At 38.4% G+C, this 27,130-nt stretch overlaps 1 protein-coding gene across 5 annotated transcripts in view; it reads right to left on the bottom strand.

Moving 5' to 3' along the window:
• The window catches only part of chrm2a (cholinergic receptor, muscarinic 2a), a 95,047-nt gene extending 68,502 nt beyond the window's left edge, over positions 1-26,545 (bottom strand). For 3 of the 5 annotated variants that reach the window (XM_026919226.3, XM_026919224.3, XM_026919229.3), the window contains exon 1: positions 26,378-26,545. The gene's annotated coding sequence lies outside the window, so the exon portion shown is untranslated. The other 2 variants (XM_053236779.1, XM_026919225.3) reach the window with 1 other exon arrangement.
• Positions 26,546-27,130: the final 585 nt, after the last annotated feature.

Below are 27,130 nucleotides of genomic sequence, written 5' to 3'. Positions count from 1 at the left end.
CCACATTATATTAATCACAGTTACTCCGTTTCTGGTTCATTCACTACAGTTGTAATTGTGGTATTTTTACTCACTATCTGCAAGACAGAAGAAGAAGATAAATGTCAGTGACATTCATTGGATATGTAATAATTCTTGCAAAGCCCCTTCTAGCAAGCTAGAGAAATGCTTCAAACTCTATGCTTTGTTACACATAAACAACTATGAAGGTAAGATAATACCTATTACCTCTATTAATACCTATTAACAGAATCGAAGACCCAAGCTAATGTTAGCCCACACAGTTTAATGCAGTGTAGCTTGTGCTGTTGCTAATGGGCTGTCTTCAGTTGAAACTTGATACTGCCAATAATATTAGTTTCTAGACACATATATTAAATTATTACATAGGATTACATAGGATTACATAAATTATTACATAGGATTTAAAAAAATATTTATCACATTAATCTGTCTTTTTTTTTTTTTTACGAATTAGAATCATGCGTTGTGGTCAGATGACACCAATATTTAACTTGTTGGCCATTTGTCACGCTTAAAGGTGTACTACATGCAGGGCCGGTTCTAGACATTTGGAGGCCCTAAGCAAAATTTATATTGGAGGCCCCCTGGCCTCCTTCCGTCCACATTTCAGAATAAATAAAAAGCACTTGAAACAAATAAAATTTCTAACCTTTTTATTTATACAAACGCTGTTATCATTACTTGTATATATTTACTTAAATGTGCATATTAATTCAACTTTAACTAAGATCAACACTAAAAAAATATGAAAGGTCATCTGGACCAGCTCTTCTTCTTCTTCTTGTTCAGTAATTTATTTACAGTAACACACTAACCCACTATTTGGGATAACAAACATTTTTGCCGGCTCTATACAGTACAATGGGGGGTAAGATGTCATTTTTCTAGCTGGAGATGGACAATTTCCCCTCCTACTGAAGCAATATAGGCTCGATTGTCATATTATCTATTGCATTTATAAACCCTAAATATGCACTATAACCAAATCAACAGTGGAAGTGAAGAAGACAAACTACTAAGCAGAAAGAATAGTTAACTTCATCAGCTGTATCTGTATGCTTAAATTGTATTTACTCAGTAAATACAACAGCATAATTTATTTGAAAACTAAAAAAAAGTATGACGTAGGTTATTATGATAATGTAAACATCACCGGAATTTATACAGACAGTTGAGGTGCTTTTTTGAAATAATAAACAATGGTCTAGCCTAGCTGCGATTGCTGTTTTTATTAAACTTTTACATTTTCTTTATCATTTTGAAAATCAGCTCCTGCTGATTCACTGTACAGTCGATCAGCTCGGATTCAAAGCGTCATACATAAGAGAATTTAACGCGTCACAGCGCTCGCGCTGTTCTGAACTCAGAATAAACCGGCTGCAAATAATGATCCATCTTCAAATGGCGCTGACGCGAATAGGCAGAATAAGGCTCCGTTTATTTTAATATACATTTACAATCAAAGATACATGATGGCAGTTCACATACCTGCATCACGAGCTGCGCTTTCTTTGTTTCTTTTGAGTATAAGTTTGTTACGGTTATGGAGGCCCCGCCTCCAAGCCCAAGGCCCTGGGCAATTGCCTGCTGTGCCTATAGCTAGCGGCCCTGACTACATGCAAGGTAAAGCACCTGATACCCCACTGTAAAATATGGTGGTGGATTATTGATTCTTTGGGACTGTTTTGTGGCTGGTGGTCTAGGAGCTTTTGTAGAGATTGATGGGATCATTAATTATTCTAATTAAATCTGAGGACTTTGAAATGTTTTGTTGCCTAATGTATGCAAGATTTTGTGGCTTTAGTTGATTTAGAGCATTATTTTACATGGAGGCTCTGTGTGTCTCGATCTTTATCATGATTTGACATGTTTCAGCATGTGTTCAGTTATACTTTCTAAATCCTTTTCACAGACAAGAGTGTGGAAAAACAGCATAGCTGAACGGGATATGTCCCTATTAATCCCTTTTTTCACAGGCTTATATAAGAGCAGGTGTGTGGAGGATAAACGTAATCTAATAATGGAATGAGATTTACAGTAATTCCAAATTAAAACCCAACTAAAACATCCAATTTCCTCAGTCTAGCCTGGATCCCCAGGGCTTCTAGATTTTGGCATGGAAGTATTGTATGTGTTGTCTTGGCACTGCAGTGCTCTATTACTGCTGTTTGCTGCGATCTTTGGCATTGTTGCCCTCATAAGAGCTTAATAGCAGAAGCTAGGGCTTAACAACACGAGGCGCTCTTCTGTGCTTGATCTCACAGGTCAAACCTACCATTTGGCAGGAGCTCTATGCTTATAGCTTGAGGAACTGACAATAACGATTTAATCAATGCAACAGCTGAAATGAAAGCGGTTCCAGTAGCAGCGTAGCATTGGTATTGCATTGATTTTTCCGTGATTTTAATTTAAATCCAGTCTGATTCTGTGAAGAGAAGTAGATAAATGAATAAGATACAGTATGAGCACTGATTATTGTGCATGGTAATCCTCTGCTATAGAGGTAATGGGTCAGACAGAAGGATGAAGAGAAAATGGAGGCAATTAAACAGGAATCAAACAACAGAGAATCTTCCTCCTTTTGGGGGATGCTGAGCTCTCCAAATTCTGAAATATCACCAATTTTGTGTCTTTAACATTTAATGTAGTATCCTGAGCATTTAATTTAATATCTCGACATATGCGACTGCATCTCATGCACTGGAGGGCAGTTTAACTGTGTTGGTGTTAATTTAACACACGTTATTGTACTGTGTGTTTCCATACAGTAAAAGTGACTGCTTCTTTTTCCAGTGGTGCTGAGGGACTGCAAATGACTGCTAAAGACATGCTGAATGGAAACATCTCTCACTCTCAATATTGTCCTTGGAGTCCTTGGTGATGTACACACTTCCTTAATGAATTAATAAGACATATGAGGCATGTTAGAGCAGGGAAATCAAAACAACTAAACTGTCCTCCAGGACTGCAACTGGCACTAATCCTGAAGCTATAAGAGCACTATGTGTGTGTGGGCTTTATAGTTGTAATAGCCATCTTGCAAGGATTGTGTATTTCTTGTATTTGCAGTGTCTTGATCTAAGTGTTGTCAGAAAAAGTCGTCTGTTCTAACTGCTCCTCCCAGCCCTCCATTATAAACTCCCTAAAGGCCTGGACCATAATGCAATTCTCTCCTTCTGAGCATCCCTCATCCCTCATCATTGTTTGCAGAGACGATACCTTCCTGGTGTGTGGGCTGCAGATTTGCACTCAGTCCCACTGTCCGTTCTCTCTCAATATAACTCTCTCTCTCTCTCTCTCTCTCTCTCGCTCTCTCTCTCTCTCTCTCTCTCTCTCTGCCCCACTGTCGAGTAAAACTCAGTGGGGCATTTTGTCTCAGACCCTGACCATTAAATATGCCATAATGCTGTTTCGAAAACCCATTAATCTCTCTCACACATCTATTGTCTCTGTGTTTCTCATGCTCTCTTGCTCTCTATCTGTCCCTCTCAAATAGGTCGATGTGGCTGATTACTTGTGCTGACTCATATTTAGAAATGTTTGTGGTGGTTCAGTTTGTCTCACGGAATAAAAATGATTAAAAACACTCTAGAACAAAATTCTATAATCAGGCCCTACAACACTAACTCAGATGGACCATCGTGTTTTGTTTGCTACTTGCACTGGGTATCCTGGGTGTACACATCCATACCTAATATATCTTATCTCGTGCTTAGCAATATAAATATTATTTATGCACATAAATCTCCACATAAAACTCTCCACATGCTCCAAATCATCATGCTGTTGATTGTGTGAGTCTGAATAAGAAGTAGGGGATTGAGATGACTAGTAAAACATTTTTTTGTCTTTTAAGGGGAAAAAAATGGTATGCTAATACATACATATACTAAACATGGGCATGATGAGTGCTGTACTGGAATGTGTGTGTGTGTGCAGTTGAGTGCCTTGATGATTAGTCTGTTTGTTCAGTTGTTTGCTTTGCTATCAGGCATAATATATGCTGAGCACTGTGCAGTACTCTAGCTAAATGAGCTAACAGATAGAGGAGAGACCAAGACCTACATTTCGTGGCTACTGAGCTGCTTCAGAGTATGTGTGTGTGTGTGTGTGTGTGTGTTTGTATAGACACTTTTAAGTGTTCTGGCTTTGACACTGTGGCAATAAACAAAAGGTAGAGCACTTATGAGTGAATGTTAAACAATGCTTACCCTCCTGTCCTTTCTCCATGGTTTATGTGACAGTGTGGCGAACCAAAGGAACAAAATTCATTCGCTCTCTCTCTCTCTCTCTCTCTCTCTCTCTCTCACAAACACACACGCACACACTCACCCTGGCTTGCGCACTGCGCACGAAAGCATGGTAATAATGAAAGAGAGAACCACAGGGATTAAAGCTTTTCTGTACTTCATTATCCCAGCTGTGTGAGTTTATTCAGGTTTTACCACAGCTCAGGAGAGCTTCTCACAAGTCTGCTACTAAAAGGGAGGCTTTTAGTCATTCTTATTTCTGAGTTCACATGAATTTACTAAATTCGCATTCACACACACACACACAATATCAATGTCAATACCCGTACACAATCTGGGGCAAAAAGTTCCCTCTCAAAACTCTCAACTGATTATTCATCATTCATATTCATCTTAAAGTACATTATTAGGTATCATGAATTATGATCTAAATACAGTGAAACTAATGGTGTGAAGTTACAAAGAAGAATAATGTAAGAGTCTAAGGGGTCCTGGGTGTTCAACATGATATGACACTATGCAAGAATGCCCTTAAAGTCTAAGCCCTAAATTCATGCATTATAACCCAAATTTGTGTATAAACCACTCCATCCATCCATCCATCCATTTTCTGTATGGCTTAAACCACTCCCTTTTCCATAAGCATTTTGAAGATATAACTTTTGAGAGGTATTGTCTTTTATTTCTATTATTTCTACCAGGGAGAATCTTCATATTGTGCTGAAAAAAATATGTATATATTTTTTTCTCTCCATACTGATGAGGGTCAAGTTTCCCAAAAGCAGCACAAATATCATTGTTAAATGGTAGAGCGAGAATCACATAGGACACTCTCTCTCCCAGTTAAGATTGCCTTAACTTTGCAGTGCTTTTGGGAAACTTAGCCCAGTAACACGAGCTGCCCCCACACTCTGGAATTCTCTTCCCAAAAACATACGTGATCTTGCTTCATTACAGGATTTCAAAACCCACCTTAAAACACATCTTTTTCTTTCTTGTTTTTCTGATCTCTGACTGTATGATCTGATTCAGGCCATGGATTTCTTGTTTATTCCCTTTTGTTCTTTGTCTGCTGTCATGTTTATCTATTTTCATATTGTAAAGTGACCTTGAGTTTGCAGAAAGGCGCTATATAAAATAAACTTATTATTATTATTATTATTATTATTATTATTATTGTCATACTGTAGTCATATAAAGTGGCCTTTAGGGGCAGTAAGCTAGTAAAATGCAGGTTAAAGATATGTGCTGAGATTTGTGCAGGTTTGTCATGAGAGCTGGACATAAGAGAAATGGTACATCAAGGTGTTCATTTTGATTTTCCATTTGGTTCAAGTTCAGCACTTCCACTACCCAAATGATAATGATAATACTTTTCCAAAAATCATCACAGTAAGACTTGATTGAAAATCAGTCTCTGCTCCAGGCAGCCACAGACTGATGACTGACCTGCTTAGACTAATTATTTAATAAAAATAATATGGAACAGAGAGCGAGTCCTGCTGCCATCCATCTACTGTCACTTCTGGTCTCCCCAGAGGACCTCTGTGTGTGTGTGTGTGTGTGTGTGTGTGTGTGTTAGAGAGAGATAAAAAGGGTTGAGCCAGGGTCTGGGGAATGCTCTGTGAGACATGCAGTAATTAAATCAACAATGAAAGATTTCCGGGGAAGAGACCTCTAAAATTAAATTTTCTTTTACAAGTCCACAGCAGGGGCGATCCCAGAGATGGAAAACTGAGTCTGACAAAGGCTTATGTCTGATAGAAACAAGAGACAAACAAAAGAAAGATACGGCAGTAAGGTTTTACTGTAAGGTCCACAAATCAGTAATACATTAATAATTTACTAATGCGTTCATAATGATGAATTACTACATGCACTAAATCCTTCAGGAAATGATGAAGTGTGTATGTTAACAGCTATCTGAGTCATATACGAATTCCTCTATTTCTCATTTCCTCTAGTTTTATATTTGTCACACTAAATGATTTCAGATCATCATATAAAATGTAATAAAAGATGAGGAGGACATGAGGAAACACAAAACACAGTTTTCAAAATAATCATTTAATTTCTTGAATGAAAAAGGTTATGAAACACCTATATCACCCATGTGAAAAAGTAACTGCCCCCTAAGCTTAATAACTTGTTGTGCCGCCTTTAGCAACAGCATCCTTTTCCAATAACTGGAGATCAGTCTTTCACATCACTGTGGAGGAATTTCAGTCCACTCTTCTGTGCAGAATTGCTTTAATTCAGCCACATTGGAGGGCTTTCGAGCATGAAGTGCCCATTTAAGATCCTGCCACAGCATCTCAATGGGGTTCGAGTTAGGACTCTGTCTAGCCCACTCTAGGCAACACCTTCATTTTGTTTCTTTTGAGCCATTCAGAGGTGGATTTGGTTTTGTGCTTCGGTTTGTTGTCTTGCTCTATACTCCAATTGCGCTTGAGCTTCAGATCATGGAGTGATGACATTCAGGATTTTCTGGTGAAGGGCAGAACTCAGGATTCCGTCAATTATGGGAAGTCACCCAGGCTATGAAGCATCAAAGTATCCACACCATCACCATGTTTCACTGCTGGTATGTTGTTCTTATTGTGGAATGCTGTGTTAGCTTTATGCCAGATGTAACGGGACCCATGTCTTCCAAAAAGTTCTACTTCCCGCTCATCAGTCCACAGAACATTATCCCAAAAGGCTTGGGTGTCATCAAGGTGGGTTTTTTTTGGCAAGTGTGAGATGAGCCTTTATGTTTCTCTTGGTTAGCAGTGGTTTTCACCTTGCAACCCTCCCATTTTTGCCCAGTGTCTTTTTAATGGTGGAATCATGAATGCTGACCGTATCTGAGGTAAGCGAGTTCCTTAGATTTTTGCCTGGGTTTTTTGTGACTTCTTGGCTGAGTCATCGATGCGCTATTGGAGGAACTTGGTAGGCTGGCCACTTCTGGGAAGATTCACGACTGTTCCAAGTTTTCTCCATTTGGAGACAATGGTGTTCACTGTGGTTCGCTGACTCCCAGGAAATTAGAAATGGCCTTGTATCCCTTTCCAAGAACAAGTCTTTCTTATGTCTTGCAGAACTTCTTTTAATCACTGCATAGTGTGCTGCTTATTGAGACCTTTTATTGTTGGAAAGGTTCTATTAAAGTGATGTTAAGATTCACCAGGACCAGCACTATTCAAGCCTGGGTGTGTCTAGTCTAAGTGAACCCAATTATTGATTAAATGTTTAATAAATAATTGGTTGATTATTTAAATGGTTGGTTATTTAATCAATAAGTGGTTGATTGAGTAACTAAGGAGGCGATTACTTTTTCACACAGGGCCAGCTGAATAATGGTTGAATACCCTTTTTCCTTCAATAAATGAAATGATCATGTAAAAACTGTATTTTGTGTTTACTTAGATTGTCTTTGTCTTACATTATTATTATTATTATTTTTTGAAAATCTGAAACAAGTGTGACATGCAAAAATAAAAGAAATCAGGAAGGGGCAAATACATCTCATTCTGTTAATTAATATCATTACTTAAGCAGTATCTTATTCTATACAATGTAGCTTAACAAAAACTTTTGACTATTTAAGTAACTTGGGACAATTCATCCAATTTGGCTGCCAATAACCATGCTTCTACTGTATAAACTATTAGAAATGATTTTCTACAGGTGTCTTGCACTCTGGGGAGACATGCTCACATTTAATCAAGACTATCTTTATTTATGAGGGATTTATGAGTTGGAAAACTGGTTTTCCTTGGTTTTTCCTCAGTTCAGTTCAATCACCATTTAAACTTAGCCATGCACGGTAAAGCATACTTTTACTAAGCATTTGGGATAACTAAAAGCTCCTAGCTAGAAAACAACGTCTTCAAGAATGGCTTAATGGGGAGAAAATACAAAGAAGTGACTCACTTGTTAAATTACATCCTCTGTCAGATCCATTTGTCTATGCATACATATCTTTTCTCACAGCTGCAGATCTGCTATTAGATGTCACATAAATAGCAGTTTTGGAGAGAAAGGTAGGTTAAGTTACTCATTACTCTAAATCCACCAGAACCACTACCAGCTGCATAGCGCAATAAAACAAATAAACAAAGCCGTAGTTTTGTGTATTTTCATTTTCAGGATTTTAGCTATGTATTTTTTGAGTTGATACTCAATGTGTAAGTATCAGTATCAGTTTTTCAATATCAGAACACTCCATATAGTCTAAAAGGACAATGACTGTGAACTTTATACATTAATGACTGCAATTGCCTATTTTCTTCCATGCTTTATTTGGTACTTATCATGCTTATAGCTACAAGGTTGCCATTATTCGTTTGATTATTTAGCATGCATTATTATGGTTGATCAGTGTAATAACAATAGCTAATATATGCCTTGTTTGGTATGTGTGTGTTCATTGAGCAAGAAATGTAGGTAGGATGTCATTATATGCATGTGTTAATATTTGGGACTAAAGTTTGATCCACACTTCATGAAAAGGTGCTAAATCACATGACTACATAGACAATGGAATAATGAATGCAGTTTACACTCCACTCTAAGTATTTATTTATTATTAAAAACCCTGTTTGTAGTCGAGTCATCCATTAAGAGTCACTCCCCTCAACATCACGAGATCACGCTTGCTCTGAGACTCAAGACTGGTTCCTGCAAAGCCTCTGACTGCAGCCTTTGCAGCACCGTGAACCACCTCTACACTCATCAAGTGCTCTCCTGCAACCCGCCTACGAGACTCTGCCGGGTACGCCTTCACTCCATTCATAATCCCCGATTGGCTTCCCAAGACACCCTTCCAGACCGACCAAACCTTTTAAATCAACACAGTCGGGAATCCCCTCCAGAACGACAACGTAACAAGTGAATCCCTGTCCAAAGAGATACCGCAAACGCAAGTACAGTACCTCCAGATTCTCGCTGAACTGGTGCATTTAATTCAAATTTTACAGCCCTTCTAAAGAACGACAAGAAGCTTAAATAGATAAGTTGATGGTTTGTTTAGGACATGGTCTGAGAAATAGCATACAGTGCTAGAAACGTGGGATTTCATTCATTCTCAAATCAGTCTTGTCTGATTTTAAAGGCAAGTGTCTTGTGTTCCATGCTTACAAGTTAAAGTCTTAAACTGCCGATCTTGTTACTGGGCTCTTAATATAGTGTTTTCACTACATTTAGGATATTATTGCCGGTGGCCACAGAGGTAATATCCCATGCAGAATTAATAAATGCACTAATTTCAACTTATCACTGGACGAATCAGCTGTTGAAATATTAAGTTTGCAAATTTCCCCCTGTGAACTGATCTGCTAGTTTCCCCTCCATGCTTTTAATACTTATAATAATGTCATATAATATAGTCATCTCAGATAAAGCATTTGAACCTCTCCTAATTCACCAGAGTGAATCATCACCTTCTGCAAATCATCTAGTGTTTATTTTGTATTGTATTATTCAGGAGGGCTGTTCCCTTTCTTCTGGGCAATGTAATTTAGTTGGCTAATGTCTGCCAGCCTGAGCTCATCCAGCTCCAACTGAACAGCAGAAACACAACAAGCAAAGATGCTACGTATCAAAATATGGTACTATGCAGACTACCTGAAAAGAAAATATTGAAAGATATTTATCTTGCCAGAAACTGTTTATTTGCTTGAAGCTACTCATATAAATAGAAGTAAACATTAAATTAATTATCACAATATTTTTACGGAGTATTTATGGTGCTTCCAATAATCCCGTAAAAGTATTTATGGAGCTCCCAATTATACCATGAAATAATGCTATAGTAAATTCTAACAACCTTCATCAAGGACTTTTTGCCTCAGGCTATCACACTTTATGGTCAATCTCTTCTGCTTTTCTACTTACTACAATATATGTACATATCACAATGATAATTTCTTATAATATCTTTCTGTCCCGTAAAATACAGTCTACTGGGTTATTATGCTGACAGTATGCTGTCAATGTGATAGTACTATAGCAATTTTCAGTCCTTCTTCTTTGTAATTGCCATTTAAGTCACCAATATATGTATTAAACTCCACCAATAACACAATTTATTGGATAATTTCTAATTAAATTTAATTATTAAATTGAATCGGATGAGCTACATTTCCAAACTGGAGTGAATCGAGGAACGGTTTGGGAAATAAACCCGTGTTTTTCTAACTCAAACCTTCCCAAACCTTTTGTAGCCTCAAACCTCTAACTCAAAAATAAATTCCACTGACCCCCTTGGCACAGATTTATTTTCTGACTGTAATCAAACTATTCAAATACTAGCTTTTCTTCATGGTCAGGGTCAGTGGTTCCACTTTGAGAACCAGTGCGCTTGCCCACTCATAAAATATGATTAGCTTGTTAGAAAATGCAAGAAAGGAAAACAAACAGTTAAGAAAAAAAAATTATTAGATTGTCTACTATACACTCAGCACTGTATATTAAAAAGGTGATAAACACACACCACCACCACCACCAGGAAATTAATCAACACGTACAAGAATAGCCTCAGTCCACAGCATGTAGAAGGATCCAGTACGGCGTGGATCGTTCTTTTCATCTCCCTGCACAAGTCTACATTAATCTAGCTGTAGACTGTCTTCCATGTAAAAGAGTAATGTTTATCTGGCCATGGCAGCCCGGATTGCGCTGGAATTGTGGTGATGTCGGAATGAGGGGTATGCCTGAGCCGAGCGAGTGGGGTGGATGGAGGGAAAGGGTGGAAGGTGGAATTGAATGCTTCAGCTGAGCTGAGAGAAAGCTGTACCTGGCTGATAACTCTTACAGTCGGATGCATTATTGTGCCATGGCAAACACCCGTGACGGAGGAAATAAGCAGCAACTACAAAAGAGACAAACAAATGACTCGACACTTCACTCAAAACTCTTCTCATCATACATGGCCTGCCTCTACAGAGTGACTTTGAAAGTCAAACAGAGTCGTAAAGTGTTTGCGCACTTACTGCATGGCCAACATGAATGTCTTTAAGGTTGTTCTATAAAAACAACCAAAAAAGCTGAATACATAGTTGGAAAGCACATAATGTAATTCCCTGTGAGCTGCTTTATTGATTTTACTGATTTATTGGTTGTGTTTGTCCTAATAAACTGCACTGATCAATTTTGCTATAGTATTGGCCATTATATTATATTATAGATGAGCGGTTTATTGACAATGTACTGCAATGATGACACATGAGAGCACACGTCTGTAGTACCGGTAGTGGAGGTGTTGTTGAGAAGTGGAGTAGGTTAAACCGAGGCAGCAGCAGCAGCAACTCTTCCTCTCGGAATCAGTCTTCATTCCTTGGCTATTTTCCTCAGCGCTTTTTGAAAATAATAGCAGCTACAAATCATGCTCCTGTCAGTGTGGCTCTGGAAATTGATGTTCTTTCATTTCAAAACAATGGAGAGCCTTATGAAATGGCTGATGATGCCATAATTCCAGTGGCTGACGTGTGTGTGGGAGCGGGGAAAGCAGAGATGGCTTAAGGAAACCCAGCATGGGTTACAGCTAGATTCCTGAGCAGATAGCTTCAATCAGCTTTGGATGAGCTAGCATATATATACACTGCACAGTGCAAATCAAACCCCATAAACACACCCTTACCTACTTCTACTTCTACTCCCCTCTCCAATCCTGCCAGTGTGTGTTGTGTTTTTCCTCTGACTGTAGTTACCGTGTGGTCTGTGGTGTTGAAATCTGTTCTTCCTGTCTTTATGATTTACAAGGCAATGCTTCATTGTAGCTGTCACAAAGCTTATTTAAATATGCAATAAGTGAATAAAAAAAGCCAATTTTTAGACCACATTCTCATAAGTCTTGTCATTAAACTTCACTCTGGCTGTGATTAATGTTCTCACCACTGGAGATCTATTAGCTCACACAGAGCTAACCACTCTCAAAATATGTGCAGCCGCAAATCGTTTTCCCCACATGCTCCTTTTGACAGCACTGTGTAATTGAAAAGTGATTGTCTTGGCTTAGTTCCTGTGTGTACCTGCATCATTCCTGATTGTGTGTGTGAAAGGGAGAGGACGAGAGAGAGAAGGGAAGAGAGTGATGGGAAAACAGTGCAGATGAAGCCATCGTGCTGGCTAACAGCCGAGCAGTCACTTCAAAGCCAGTGGGCCAGCGAACACACGTGTGACCAATGGGGCTTTCCTGCCTGTCAGAGAGGAAAGATGAGAGAGAACGAACACTGGGGGTGGGCGCACCCAGCCATCCAACTAACCACCCACCCACCAACATACACACACACACACACATGCACAAAATCTATCGCTTTCACTTTCCACCTCTATCTCTCTGTGTGCTGTCAGGGCTGAGGTTATGGTTGGCTGCTTCCTCAGCCATGGTGAAGTGTGAAGAGACAGATGGGAAAGTTACATCTGTCTGCCAGCACACAGCCTGGGCCTCACATACACACATTCACACACCACTAGGTCAGTGTCCAGTACACATGCGCAGTCCCACATACTCTATATCCCTTTTTATGCATGGTACACTGTGTGTGTGTGTGTGTGTATGTGTGTTTACTGAGTGAAAGAGGAACGATTGTTTCTCTCTTTTTATCACTTTAATAAAGGCTGTTTTGGTTAACTACAGACATCACTCCTCCCCTCTCCCTGATCTCACTCACTGCCTGTTTATTACACAATCAGTGTGCCATTCAGTGGAAACCTATCGATACCACACCAAGCGCCATATTGCAGCGTGCTTGGTGCACTCACACACTCAATCCAGGATCTTCGGAGTCCTACAGAGAGTTATTGGGACCATCAAGCTTATTATTGTACCATCTCTCACTGCATCGCTGCGAAGCCACAGGGTGTGTGTGTGTATGTGTGTGTGTGAGGGAGAGAAAGAGAGGGAGACAAAGAGACAGAGAAAAAAATGTGTGTGGTGTCTTGTGGAAGTGTAAGCTTGGATGGTGACAAGGAGAAACCACCTACGGAAAGACGTCAGGTCCTCTTATGAAACTATCATTTATCCCGTCTATGTGTATGACCTGTATACTATGATATGTATTATATAATGCACCATGCATATGTAAAAAAAAAAAAAAAAAAAAAAATCATGATGTGTATAATTCCTGTTGGATTTTCTTTTTTCTTTTGTACTACTGAAAAAAAAAAACCTTTGTACTTCGATACTCAATTGCTTTTAACAATCAACTTCTTCAAGAGAATTTGAAATATTGTTACTGTAACTACTAAAATTTTCCAGCTAAAGGGTGAAAAGGAAAAAAATGGAGATTAATGACTATAATTATTTTCTTTTATAACTCACACATAAACCTACTGAAACCCATTTGATGTAGATTAAATTTCAAATGATCAGGAAATGTATTAAAACATTGAAAGTACTTCGAGGGCTCATCACCACGCCACCACACGCCACCACAGACATCCATGCAGCTTATTTAATATATTAACACCTTTTAGGGATATCTGGCACATGAGTGTGATAATGTAAGCTATACAGGAGTTATTTAATAATTTCATTTAAATTAGCGGTAATTAATACGAAAGCTTGTTTAGTATCGGCACCTAAACACATTTCTATTGTTATATTTAAAATGTATAAATCGTACTGGATCACACTGTTCAAATGTGCAATATGATAAGTGCAATATCTCAGCTGCTTTACTATCTTAACTGAACAGATCTGATCACTTATGTTAATATTTATATCCTTTCATATTTGTTATCCCTTACTCCTTTGATTTTATTCTTATGCACCCATTTTACATAGCCTGCCTTTATTTTGTGTTGGAAGTCATATAGCGATGTTTTCAGGCTAGTAACTGAGGGAGTTTTTCTCTCTGGGACACACACACTTCCTAATATTCGCCCTAATTTCCTTTCTCCCTAATTTAGTCTTGGCCCATTCCCATCCACCGACAGCTACCAATCGGAGAGGGTGAAGGCTAACACGTTTCTGCCGAGACACGTGAAGCCGGACAACTGCTCATGCTGTGTCACAGGACAGCGTAACACACTTAAAGGAATGCTCTATCCACCCTCTTCTACATACATGAGCTCACAGATGCACACGATTGGCTAGTGTTGCTGTGATTGACAGGGTAGAGAGAGTATGCTAGCTATGGCATCATTGGGACTCAAGCTTCATTCATCCCTCTCTGTTACTTCCTCGAATGCTCATTCTCTGCCGTGTCAGATCAGATTCCATGTGGCAGATTTTTTTTTTTGACAAAGCAACATGATGTAACAATTCTATAGGTTAATGTGGGATATGAAATTTAAAAAAAAAATGCTGCTGTTTCCTTAAACGAAGGCTTAAACTCCACACCATTACACATTTTGAACTGAGAGGTTTCAGCAGCCTGAATGAAACTGTGAGTGTGTAAAGAATAGGAGTTGTTGATCACGTACACTCACCCACTCTGTTTTGTTCTGGTCTGTCTAGATCATATTGCGCTTGAGGAAATAATGCTGTATTCGACTGAAGGTCTTAACTCGCAACCTCCAACCGAGAAAAACAAAAGTAAACACCCCCTCAACATGGAATTCCTACTTGGGAACTCCTCAACTCCGAGTTCAGCAAGTGACTTCAAATCATCATGGCTGCTCACAGCATAAACAATAAACAAAGTCATACCATCAAACAAGTTATACTGTATATACAAGTATTTGCTTTAGATCAATCAACATATAGACATGTTCACAATTTTATTGCTAGCAAAGCACGAACATTGAGGCATGCATGTTTTTTCCACTTTGTAGCTCGAAGGTCAAAAATGACGCAATTCTGAGCTCCGACTTTCCACTTCTGAAGTAAATTGAATGCAGCATAATAGTCAGTACACACGGTTATTTCACCCCCATCTTCTCTGGCCCTGTTTTTCCTCAGTGTCTCTTTAAATCGTGACTTTTAAAACTCTACAGGCACCACGCGGCCAGATATGCCGTCTGCCCCAGACAGAATATAAAGGAGTGGTGTTGGAATCGTCAGCTATTAAATTCATGATGCCTGTGCTACTTTGATCTGTCAGGTTTAGTTTGTTGCACAGTTTATTGCCTCTCTGACAGTCTGGTCACATCACAGACGTTAGAACCTTAAATGGAAAGACTCAGAAACGGACTGGCAGCAACAACAGGATAACAGGGGTCATGGTTTTTCTACTTTAATATCTGCTTCTAATCACTGGTGGTCAGTGTGTGACGCATACGTGTTGAATAGATGTTGAGTAAACAACAGATCTGAATCTGAATAAACTTACACATACTTTATTCACTAATGACCCTTTTAGCATTTTTATTAAAATTGCAACAATACTAAATAGGATTTGAATGAAATGACATGTGCATGGCTCAGTTTCTTTAAAGAAATATTTTTAAAAATAAAGGAACTTATAAGTTCAGGTCATTTTGACCACACAGTAATAGGGTTAAAAGATTTCTGTTGTAAATATAAGGAGGAAATATATGAAATAAAAAAAAACCCACTGAGTTTTTGACATTTGACATATCATATACAACATAGTGTCTTCAGAAAGTATTCACCCCCAGTGATTATTTCTCTTTTTTGCTGTATTGAAGCATCACATTTTAGTATATTAGAATGTTTTTTTCTGCTCATGTTGAAGTGACTCTATATAATATAATAAAGTATTTAGATGTCCTCAGAATTGTAAAAATAAACAAATAAATTAAAAAGTCTAAAAACTGCATAAGTGCTAATTCACCCTCCTTTCTTTTAGCAATCAAAATTAGGACTGGTATTTAATTATGTTCATTTAAATTTCATTTTAAACCCACCTGGGTCCAGTTGTATGCTTATGCAATAAATGTCTCTGATTTTGGGAGTTAGAAATGTTAGAAATCTGAGGCTTTTGTAAAAAGATTTTGTAGACTGATTTGACTAAAATGGAGCCATTTGGTCTAAAGCCAATGCATTTTATTTGGCACAAACCAAATACAGCACAACACCCAAGTAATACCATTCCTACAATCAGAAGGTTGTGAGTTCAAATCCCAGCACTGCCAAGCTGCCACTGCTGAGGCTCTTGAGCAAGGCCCTTAACCCTCAACTGCTCAGTTGTGCAAATGTAAATGCCATAAATGTAAGCTGGAGAGCTTGCATCATAAAAAACATGGGTGGAGCCAAATATAAGCAAATTATTGAGAACAACCTGTTCCAGTCAGCCAGAAATTTTCATTTAGGGTGAAAATATATGTTCCAACTGGAAAAAGAGCCAAAATCATACGGCAAAAAACGAGGTTTGTGTTTTGGAATAGAGTTAAAGTGCAGGCTTTGACCTAGAAAATTTGTGGCATAACCTAACATTGCATCTAATTTGCCAGAGTTGGGAATGGAAGAAAATGGCAGAAACAAAAAGACACATCTGCAACAACTCAAATCTGTAATTGCTGAAAAAAGGACAAGACATATAAATACTTTATGTAATTTTACAGTATTTCTGTAGTGAGGCACTGCAAAAGGAGGAAAAAAAAAATTGTGATATGCTTAAATTTAATGTTGGAAAATAATTACTAGGGGGTGAATACTTTCTGAAAGCACTGTATATTGAACTACAGTTAGAAAATTACAATGGTTCCTGGATGTTCGGGGGTAGCACAGAGCCCAACATCACAGTGTGTACAGCGATATCATCAAATATCCAAAGAAATTCACCATCCTCATGTGTTTACACACTAATCGCTCCATTCGGTGATTTACTTTTCCTTCTAACTCATTCACAATTCCTTAATCCCATACTTTCCACCTTCATGAGAATTTTTTTTTGTCTTTGGGATTTAAGGAAATACAGAATTAATCTTTATTTATCTTAAACCACAATTTGCAGGACTCAATTCGAACAGTTATTAAGGTTGTGGTTAGGGTTCAAATGTGTACCTTCTCTGCTATTTCACTGCAAATGCTATTGCTATATAGTTAAAATATATAGCAATAGCAGCAGCCTGGGATGATGGAACATCCACTGCTAAGTGAACAGGGTTAAAGCCTACATGTGGTATTGAGCCACTTGTGTCCTCTCTGCCACTCCATTTTGATTTGAGACTGATCCGTCTGGGAGATTGCTGTACGCTGTCTGACACTTTGATGCAAAAAAGACCATTTTTTCTCTGTGTGACCATCTGGGGTAAAGTGTGTGTGTGTGTGTGTGTGTGTGTAAAACACAGGACAGCAGATCTACTTACAAAGACATATATTTTGTCTTTTATCCTTTCCCTGGCTGTTTCTCTTTCTCTCACAGACACACACCAATCATACGTTCATTCATTATGCAATATCGTTCTACATAATGTCAGTAATTAACAGTCAAGGAGGTTGTAGAGTCATTTGCCGCAGTATTTCTAAGTAACATTATGATATTTTGTGTGTGTGTGTGTGTGTCAGAGAGATGTACGGGTCTAAGAATACCCTCAAACTAAAACCTCGTTAGAGTTTAATTAGTACAGCGAGAAAAAAATCACAAGGGATTTTTTTAAAATTATTTTAATTTAATAATAGCTATTGTACAAGCTGATAGTGCCTTTTTGTGTTCAATAAATAATGCTATTTAATGGTAAGAAATAAACACATATGCACTTTACTAGGTATCGATGCAACATCAGATGCATCATTTGAAACCTGCCGACGCAATAGGTACTTCAATTTCCAAACGTTATCGCCTGTCGCTTTTCTGACTTGTCACTTTTCTGACTAGCACAGCTACAAAAACGTTCTTGGCCGGTAGTCCAAGAGAGCAAAATTATCTGTGATCTGTGGGAGGGATCGATGGTGTTACTCTCTCTTCCCTGTCAATCAGAGCAACACTAACCAATCATAGGTGTCTGTGAGCTCATATGAACAGAATATATACAGAAGCAGGCAGTTTGCGCTTTCCTTTGAGCGTGTTCGGCTGCTCTGTGACAGCCTGTGCGTCATTTTCTAAAGAGTGTCTGGCTTTATGTCTCTCAGAACAAGCACATACTATACTTCACCCTCTCCACTTGGTAGCTGTTGTGTGATAGTGGGTGGAAATTGGCAAATGACCAAATTGAGGGAAAATGGAGAAGGGTTTGAGTGCATAACTCATCTGTGAGACCTACCTCTCCTGTCAAGGTCCCAGAGAAGAGACTGTTGTTACTATTATTGCCATCTACTGTGCTGGGGTGGACTTACAACTAGAACTGGAAATTAAGCATCATTTGTGCAGGAATGTTTTATCATTGATCCTGAATGTGGTTGTTTAGTTATTTTTTTTAGAGTCTGATAACGAGTCACTTACACAATGAAAGGATCTCACACCTCAAAAATAAATAGTTCCTTATACAAGTAAACCTATAGATTATGTTATACTATATACAATGTTCATGTTGTTCTTGCTAAATAATTTTATAAAAAATTAAACAAGCTATTCTATAGTATTTGAAAGTTAATGAATTGAATGAATTTTCTACTAGGTGGAACAGCAGTAGTAGAGTTTTACTAGACGGAGTACAGAATATATTCTTATGTTTATATAGAAATGTAAATTTTACAAACAAAAAAAATGTGTTAAAAGGAACGAGGGAGTGATATAGAAACCAGATAGTTGGCTGGATTCTCAGTCTAACAAAGCTAGGCAGTTTAAGGTGATTCCACATTTAGCCACAGCAAATGAACTAATATAATCAAATGTACTGTCTAATCAAAGGCCAGTTAAACCTTGTTAAAGTTTAGAGAATGGTCCAGTCCATGTAGGTAGTTGGATAGCTATATTATATAGCTATATTGCTATATTATCAGCACACTGGAATTCCACAAATAAAGAAATTTCACAAATAATATGTAAATGTGTTGTACTTTTAAATGCACTACCAAATCGTACCAAGTGTACAAACAGAGCATACATATAATTAAGCTTTTATTTTACTTCTAATCCATTTCACATGCTGTAGCTATGCATGATGGCTAAAACTTTTGCAGTGTACTCTGTCCGCCATGTTGAATTACAATTACTTGCTCAAATAAAACGATGTCATTTCCTGGACTTGGGAAGGAGGTAGGACTCTCAGGAAAGGTGGAGTGAGCGTGGAGATCTGCAGCCAGATGCTACTGAGAAAATGGGGTTAAAAAAAAAGTCCCTATTTCTTACAACCAGGTTTTGTGGATGTTCATTATGTACGTTTACTTCAACTTTAATTAAGCTATTTTACTCAAATGCTAAATACAACTAACTAAATTATTTTATCTGTCACAAATAAGAACTAGTGTGTTGTGGTTACTAAATGTGTTTCATCCTCCTGCATTTTTACAGGCTGTGTCTCACTTGTGTGCATGAGAGATGTGTAAACTCCATACATATTCATTCAAAACACACACGCTTAAATTCTATACACTTTATTTAAAAATCATAATATAAAAAAATATATATAATTGTATGGTCTGTAGCTGCAATGCAAAGTGTTTGGTCAAGTTAAGAATACTTAACTTAAAGAATATGTATTCTCCCTCATTCTCTGTATATTTGTCACTATTTATATTATAAATAGTAGCTATTTTCTGATTATGCATTTAGATCTCTGTTTTAGCCTGATATTGGTATCTTTGACCCCTAGCTTGTAGGACTTTTGGTTCTTCTTTTGAGATGCTATCATAAAACTTTGAACTGACAGAGAAGACAAAAAACCCGAAATGTATTATGTCTAAAATATTGATGTGAAATTGATGTAACTTTAATCAAATCTTACAGTATATTGTTCTTCTTTTGGCTGCTCCTGTTAGGGGTCTCCACAGCAGATTATTGGTCCGCATATTTGATTTAGCACAGTCCTTATGCTGGATGCCCTTCCTGAAGCAACCCTCCCCAGTTTTATCCAGGCTTGGGACTGGCACTAGGAGTGAACTGTCGTGTGCTCCCTGGTCAGGAATCGAACCTGGGCCGCGGTGGTGAGAGCGCCAGGGCCTAACCACTAGTCCTCCAGGGCCCCTTAATCACACAGTATGTCATTAGGAAAATGTCACAGTCCTGCACATACTTTTTTTTTTTTTTTTTTTTAAAGAAGTGAATGGACCTAAATTAACTGAATATTGCAGCAGCACATCTAACTACACCTCTTAATAATGTTTTCATTCGAATGTATTCACTCTAACCCTGCCTCTTTTTTTGCACTTGTCTCTGAATAATAAAAAAAAATACTATCTTCGAAATAATATGTTGCTTTCTGGCTGGTTATTTTCATACTTTAGCTCTGATAATGTGCACGTCAGAATTGTTTCACTTTGTTAATATTAGGAGAGTGCTGTATATTTCTTTCAATGTAACTCCATTTTTTTGATAGTAGTTTGCAAAAAGTGGTTAGAAGTTAGCTTTGTTTATTATTAACCACCTCCCAAATCCATAAATAAGTATATTTGGTCAGCAGGATAATCCAGCACTTTTTTCAGCAGGTCAGCCAAGTAATCGAGGATGTGAGCTCTGGAAACGAGTCAAGGAAGGTCAGTAAAATGAGGCAGGATGTTACTTTGACCCACTTTCCTTTGTCACTGGTTCTTGGCCAAGTTTTAGTGTCTTGGCATTAGCTTGCTGAAAAATGAAGCCCAAACAGCCTTGTGAAACAACATGCTTTTACATATTCTACATTCAAAGGGGCTTCAAGGTTTCTTTATGGGTTTAATTGGATAAATTAAAAAAGGTCTTAGCTTTCAAAAGGGGTCCTACTTGGAATCCTATAGGTAAACACTCAGGTGTGGGGTTTTAATGCTGCAATCCTTTTTGTACTCTGGAAGTTCCAAGTCCTCTGGATTTTCCACTCTAAACATGTTACAGCGCTTGGGCATGGAAAAACATGGATGCATCGAGCAAGGTCATATTTGTCTGAATTTTATAACCATGAATTTTGTTAGCAAAATTAGCAATGAGAAATGGTATATAAGCATCTTGTTCATCTTTGCTTATCTTTGGTTTTTATCACATTTGTAAACTTCCAAAAATCCAAATCTAAATTTACAAAGCTGTTAAAACACAAAAATTACATATCAAATAAAATCAAGTTTTATCAAGTATAAAATGATGCAAAATTGTTCTGACATCAGGTGTGTTTATGTTAGAGATCTCGGGCTAGTTCGATGTTGCCTGAGTTCCCCGACTAGGAATTCCAAGTTGAATTGACAACTGAAAGTGTATAATGTCTTGAAGAATAAGATTAGTTGGTTAAATAATCTCACTGCCAGGAGTGTATTCTGACTGAACTATTAGTCTGTAAATCTACATTATACCTACAGTAGATATAAAATTGTAAAATTATTTTTAAAAATTATAAAAAAATTTGTAACATTATAAAATTGCATGTTTTTACGATGTAAAAATGAAAGCAAGATAAATTATGTCAGGCGGCTCCTTTTTTTTAGGGGGAAAAAAAGGAAAAAAAACTTACAATAACCTGGTTGCATAAGTGTGCACGCCCTTTTATAATGGGATGTGTGAATGAACCGATCACATTCAAACTCACGTTCAAAAGTAATTATCACACGCTTGTCATCAATGAAGTGATTCTGATTAACCCCAACTAAAGATCATCTGTTTCTGTAGGATTTTCTACATCTTCTAGGTTTCATTCGACTGCAGAAGCAATGGTCCGCAAAGAGCTGACAAAGCATGTAGAGGATCTCACTGTCGAAAGATATCAATCAGGAGAGGGGTATAAAAAAATTTCTAAAACATTAGATGTACCATAAAAAACACCATGAAGGCCATTAACAAGTGGAGAAAATGGAGCACCACAGTAATGTTATCAAGAACAGGATGTCCCTCCAAACTAGATGAAACGACAAAATTAAAACTTATCAGGGAGGCTGCCAAGAGACCTACAGCTGCAGGAATGTCTGACAAGTACTGCTCACTCCCTGCATGTGACAGCAATCTCTTGTATTCTTTATATGTCCAGGTTATGGGGTAGGGTGGCTCGATGGAAGCCTTTTCTCACAAAAACACATCCAAGCCTGTCTACGTTTTGCCAGAGCCATGTGGCAAAGTGTGTTATGATCTGATGAGACCAAAGTAGAACTTTTTGGGCATCATTCTAAAAGATATGTCTGGCGCAAAAAACAAGACAGCTTATCAGCCAAAGAACCCCATACCCACGATGAAGCGTGGTGATGACAGCATCATGCTGTGGGGCTGCTTCTCTTCAGCTGCGACTGGGGCTCTAAGTCAAGATAGAGGGAATTCTGGATAGCTCTAGATACCAGCTCTGAATCTATTTTGACACAGAAACTGCTTCTGTTAGACAGCTGAAGATGAAGAAAAATCACCTTCCAACACAATAACAACCCAAAGCACAAATCCAAGTCAATAATGGCTTCAGAAGAAGAAGATCAATGTTTTGGAAAGTTGCAGTCAGAGCCCAGAAATCGATCAAAAACCTGTGGAATGACTTGAAGAAGGCTGTGTACAGGAGATCCCCTCACAATTTAATAGATCTGGAGCATTTCTGCAAGGAAGAGTGGAATAAAATCGCCAAATCACGACGTGCTAAGCTGGTAGACTCTTACCCAAAAAGACTGAGTGTTGTAGTACAAGCAAAATGTGTTTTAATAAAGTGTTAGCTCAGGGGTGTACACACTTATGCAACTAGATTATTGTAAGTACTTTTTATTCTCCTAAAAATTTCCCATTTGCTGTTTTTACATGAATTTTGTTGGTCGCTATATATTAAATGGGGAAAAAGTGATTTATTTTGGTTTGTATTTTTTTTTACATCACAAAAACATCCAATTTTAACAGGAATCTACAAGCTTTTTTATTTCCACTGTATATTATACTATGTTATGTTATGTTATGTTATGTTATATAAATGATTTAAAACTCTGGGTATGGTGTTGTATTGTATCAATTATTGTGTGTGTGTGTGTGTGTGTGTGTGTGTGTGTGCATCAGAAGAACTGAAAGACACAGCTGTAAAATCCATACAGTGGGGTCCTTTGTGGCATGTGTTCATTTTTGTGAGTGTTTACATAATAATGATTCTGCATGTGTGGACTGGCAGTAAGCATTATTACTGGATGAACAATAGGACAAAGACAAAGACACACCTGAGGCTGAGTACAATCACACACACACACACACACACACACACCAACACACACCAACACATACAGTATACTGCCGCATTGGCACCTATGAGCAAGGAGATTGTGTGCATACACTCACATTTGTGTTTATGTGCCAGAAAGATAATGGCAGCAGCTAGAAAGCTGAAAAGGGTTTCTCAATCGATCATTAAATACATTGATGAAATACACGCTAGCTGACCATAAGCCAGTCACTTTTACTGAGAACGATGCCCATAACTTTAGTAGACTGGATTCATGTTCTGGATTAATGACATTTCTTTTGAATTTGAATTGCTGAGATTTGTTTTTTGAGTGATTATTGTCCAGTTTTAATACGGATTAAATCCCTAACAAATCGAGCTTTCATGTCTCTTTTTTATGACATTTCTTTATATTTTCTGTGGAGTTTTAACTGCAAAAACAGAAGCAAGTGAAACAAAGTCTCCAGAAGAACTGTGGCAGATTCTCCAAGATGCTAAAGATAATTTCTTTAAAACATAAAACAGCACAAAAATGTACCCGAGACTACTGATGATTTTTTTAAAGCAAAGGATTGTCACTCCAACAATCACACACACACACACACACCTCAACACATACCAAGTGTTAAAATAAACTTGTTCAGTTTATTAATGTTTACTCCTCTTTAAAGTAGCTCTTTTTATGTGGATTCATTATTTTTGAAGGCATTTTTACTTTACAACATTTATTTACACATGCCTAAGACATTACTAGGTCTATACTCTTTAGGTATTCTCACTTTTTTTTTTTTTTTTGGTGAAATGTACAGCATCTCAAATGGGAATTGATTTCCTTGTACACGGTTCAGCAGACAAATTGGAAATGGAGCAGCTTTGATTTAAACCTCAAATCCTTCGACCGCTTTACTCCTATTCTCCCTATACTCTTTTCATTCATCAAACAAGCTTTTTTTTAGACTTTACATATGTATAACTGAGAGCACATCTGCAGTCAGATGCATGATAACTTGTGATAACCTGTTTGTTGGGATGATACTTGATGAATGCCTAATTGCATCCCCATTGACTAAAAACATGCAGTCCTGGTTCAGTAATCAAAACCTGACCACTGTAATGTGCCTAAATCATCTGTAGAAGACGATAAGTGTATTGATTGATATTGATTATTGGTGGGTTTTCACCCGACACGAAGACGACACACCAACATGACACGAACACGTCCATGCGTAAAGCACTCCAAAAAAAAAAAAAAAAAGTAAGTGATTGCTCCTTCAGAAAAGTCATTTTCAGGGATAGTGGTAAAATTATATAAATATAAGATGAAATCTGATATAAAACACCCAGATGCATGGACAGCTGTAAACTCAGAGGGATTTTAGTTTAAAGGAGGGCAAGTCGGGTACCGTTCCACACACACACACACACACACACACACACTTGCACACGCAGCTTCAACCTAGTCAATATAACTCGTCTCATTCTCACTCGAATATCCGGCTTGTATGCGCACAGCATATCTAATTTCATGAAGAGTCATTAGTAGCCGTAATGGGGCAGATTTTGAATCATTACGCGTCACTCCAAGGACTACTGAAGGGTCAGGGTCACGACGTTCATCGCCCGAGCTCACGCGTCCAAACTGCGCCAGAATCGATCTCAGGTCCGTTTCCTCCAAGCATCCAACCCTCATGAATACTGTAGACACACACACACACACACACACACGCACGACACACGAGTGTCCAAGCGCACGTCGGAAATGTGCTAAGGGAATAGCTGCACGACGCAGCCTGGAGATTTTCTACAAGAATTTCAAATAGAAAATGGGATTTTTCTCCTGCTCACCAGGATTCATCGTGCATTCCTCATGTTATTAGTAGCCTAAGGATTAAAAAAAAACAAAAAACCGAACACCTGTCTGCGTAAAAAGTGTGATTTTGTCTGGCATAACGCACTGGGTCATGATCAGTCTACAGCATCTAACAAAAATATCCAAGCCAAGAAAGTAGGAGGACGTGTGTGTGTGTGTGTGTGTGTGTGTGTGTGTGGAGAGAGAGAGAGAGAGAGAGAGAGAGAGAATGAATTAATCCTAATAGAATTCAAACAGAAATCCATGGAGAGAAATTTCAAACAGGGAGTGTTTTCCAAACAAAGATATCCGTTTGTTTGTTTGTTTGTCTGTTTGTTTGTCTGTTTGTTTGTCTGTTTGTTTGTAGATATGCCATTTGGAATAGGGAGCACTGTAGTTCTTTTGGTTAGATAACCTGGTAACAGAAAGCTGCATGCTTTTTTTTTTTTTTTTTTTTTTTGAGAAAATCTGATTAGTTTTAGTGAATAGCACAAAAACAGCAGAGTGCATTAACGAGAACACAAAAATAATCATCCTGGGTTTGCCCGAAGCAATTCCAAAATCTTTTGCATCCAAAGAACCTAGAAATGATGGAGGAAAACTCTGAGGTAATCTGAGCTTGTATATATATATTTTTTTCTTTTAAACATTTTTCTTTAAAGACTGGAGCACAGGCAGGTAGAGTGGCACATGTGGACATGCGAGTGTCCGGCACCGGGTGTGTGCGTGTGTGTGTGTGTGTGTGTGTGTGAGAGGTACCTGAGCTCAGGCTCTTGGGCTCTCACCAGGGTGCCATGACATCTCTACAGCCTACTAGGTCTAGATTTGCTCATAGCAGTGTTTATATCTGGACATGTACATGAGATATGAAATGAAACAAACGCGCCTTTACCTGTAACAGAGTAGAGATTTCACACTGCCATCACTTCATCCAGCTAGTTGTTGGAAAAATCAAGCTGTGTAGACTTTCTCTTGGAGAACATGGCAACGCGTTTTCATCTCAGCACCGTGTTCTAGTGGCTTTTACTGCTTTTACTGCTCATCACTGAATGTCAAGCTTATTGCGCATTTCTCTCTGTCTGTCTTCTGGTAAAGCGGCTCACGCTCTATGCACCTACCCCCTCACACACACACTCTCTCTCACACACACACACATTGCAAGGTATATATGTATATAGGGGGATGAACCTACATGCTCTCAGACGGTCTCCCTCCTCGCCTGGTGTGTGTCCGCGGTGCTCATTCGGTTCGCTCGCTCGCGCAGTTGCACGTCTGAGGACATGTTGCTCGCGCGGTTGGACTGTGGAAAGCCTGAGCGCTTCTATTCTGATTGCTCACGGGTGTATGGAGAGACAGGCGAAGTAAGTGAGAGCATGTGGGGAGGGGCGACACACACACACACGCACAGATAGATAGAGAGAGAGAGAGAGAAAGAGAGAGAGAGAGAGAGAGAGAGTGTCTACCTGCACGCGCAATCATATGGTTTAATTCAAATCTATACATCAGCTTCTTGCATGCATGCCTGAATCTATGACCAGTGATCTCATTTCAAATAGGCACATGGATGGCACATGGTAGTAATATCACACAAACTACATGCTAGCATTGCTTCCTGTTCATGTTTCCAAGTGATCCAGGTGACGTTACTGTGACTGGACATCAGTTTTAAGTCTTCAACAATTCCTCAGTCACTCACTGGAAGAGTAGTGAAGGTTATATGAAAGTTTGTGGACACCTGACCGTCACACCCAAATGTGGTTCTTCCCCAAACTGTTACCACAAAGTTGCACACACTTGTATAGGGTTATAGGATGTATGCATAGGATGTATAGGATTTCCCTTCACTGGAACTAAGAGGCCCAAACCCGTTCCAGCATGACAATGCCACTGTGTGTGACGGTCAGGTGAGCACAAACTTTTGGCCATGTAGTGTATTGCATGTATA

This window comes from Pangasianodon hypophthalmus, chromosome 9, assembly GCF_027358585.1.
Source record: "Pangasianodon hypophthalmus isolate fPanHyp1 chromosome 9, fPanHyp1.pri, whole genome shotgun sequence".
NCBI lineage: Eukaryota > Metazoa > Chordata > Actinopteri > Siluriformes > Pangasiidae > Pangasianodon > Pangasianodon hypophthalmus.
This window is presented reverse-complemented; position numbering and strand designations above follow the sequence as displayed.